The sequence below is a fragment of the Lepus europaeus genome, chromosome 18 (assembly GCF_033115175.1).
Source record: "Lepus europaeus isolate LE1 chromosome 18, mLepTim1.pri, whole genome shotgun sequence".
In the NCBI taxonomy this organism is placed as follows: domain Eukaryota; kingdom Metazoa; phylum Chordata; class Mammalia; order Lagomorpha; family Leporidae; genus Lepus; species Lepus europaeus.
The window spans coordinates 14,572,271-14,573,932 of NC_084844.1; positions in this window are offsets into that span (position 1 = coordinate 14,572,271).

Below are 1,662 nucleotides of genomic sequence, written 5' to 3' on the forward strand. Positions count from 1 at the left end.
GCAACTGGCCACAGCAAGGAGGATGAGTTATTCTAATAAGGACAACGTTCCCTTGAGACAGTCCTTAAGCTGTCAAACAAGACCTCCTTTTCTGGATTTATGCGCTTTTTCTTTCAAGTCTCCTTCTTCAAAAATAGCAACCCTCTCCCTCAATAACTACCTGCAAATCAACCTCACACTCATTTTTAAGCGCAGTTTTGAAGGCTGGGTCAATTTTTTCCACGAGAGGGCGACATTTGCTAAAATAAACAAATGGGATTAATGGCCCCAGGGATTAACACAGGAACTCAGGAGTGAGCTAGGGGCTGGGAAACTTGGCTGCCTCCTCACCTAAGGAACTGTAAAACACACAGGTCTCTGGGCTCTGGCCCTGGATACTCTGAATCAGCAGGGGAAGGGTGCACCGGAAGGTGTTGGAAATCTGTTTTTCAGAGCTCTCCAAATTGGGAACCACAGATCGAAGAGAAATGAACATACGATTTCGTTATCTCACTTTCGCCCAGCTCCTTGGACATACTCAGGCCCTGCTGCCACCTTTGTTGACTCTGGTGCATACATGTTTTTGAGCTTGGTGGCAAGAGGGCCTATCTTTTCTCTAAGACCACAACCTTGGTCTTTTTAGCGGGTATTACTTAATGTGATAGACAGAAAGGTCATTTACTGCATATTTTCAGGTCTTTTTATATGGGCAAGCCACTTCAAAGGCTCCCTACAAAATATTTCCATTTCTGTTTGTATTTTTTTTAGCCAGGTTTTGCTGTATCATAAGAAGCGGTACTCAGCTGCGCCAGCAGGAAAACCGGTGCTCCTCAGTCTGAGTTGCCAATTAAATGGAGAAACACGAGCGACATGAGGACTTGTTAAGCCTAAGCACTGCCTAACAGCTACCTAAGAAATTCCAAGAACATAGAACAGTGCCATGGAGGCCTGGGGATTCCATCTGAGGTCAAGATAAGTGTAAGAGAACTTTAACAAAAATGGGATTAAAAGACAAGATTGTTTTGGTGCAAAAACATTTTTGAAATCCATGCAGTACTTTCAGAATATGTATTTCCATAAGGTTTTTTCTTTTTTGAAGATTTGTTTATTTATTTACCTATTAGGCAAGAGGGACAGAGAGATCTTCCAATCTCTAGTTTACTCCTCAAATGCCTGCAATAGGCAGGGCTGGGCCAGGCCAAAGCCAGGAGCCTGGAACTCCATCCAGCTCTCCCACGTCCATGGCCAGAACCCAAGTACTTGGGCCACCACCGGCTGCCTTGCATTAGCGGGAAGCTGGGCGGGAAGTGGAGTGGCCCCGACTTGAACCAGGCACTCTTATGGGATGTGGATGTCCCAAGCAGCAGCCGAGCCTGCTGTACCACACCTATCCCTCTGTGCTGTTTATTAGAGTGACCACCTGGGGGAAGGGGGACTCGGAGGTCCCAGATGCGCTCTTCCCCAACTTGCATGCTGGCAGATGACTCTTACAGGAGCAAAGGTAACTGTGGGGGAAGGGGCTCCGAGACCCCTTCTCTATCTACCTGGTCCAGGCTCCTTGGAACAGATATTTATTTTTCTTTCCAGATCTTGGAAACTGATTCATGAGTCACATCGAGGTCAGCGTTCTGCTTTGTGTTCTCCCTGCTGCTCTTACAGGGTCACGGTGACATTTTGCATTGT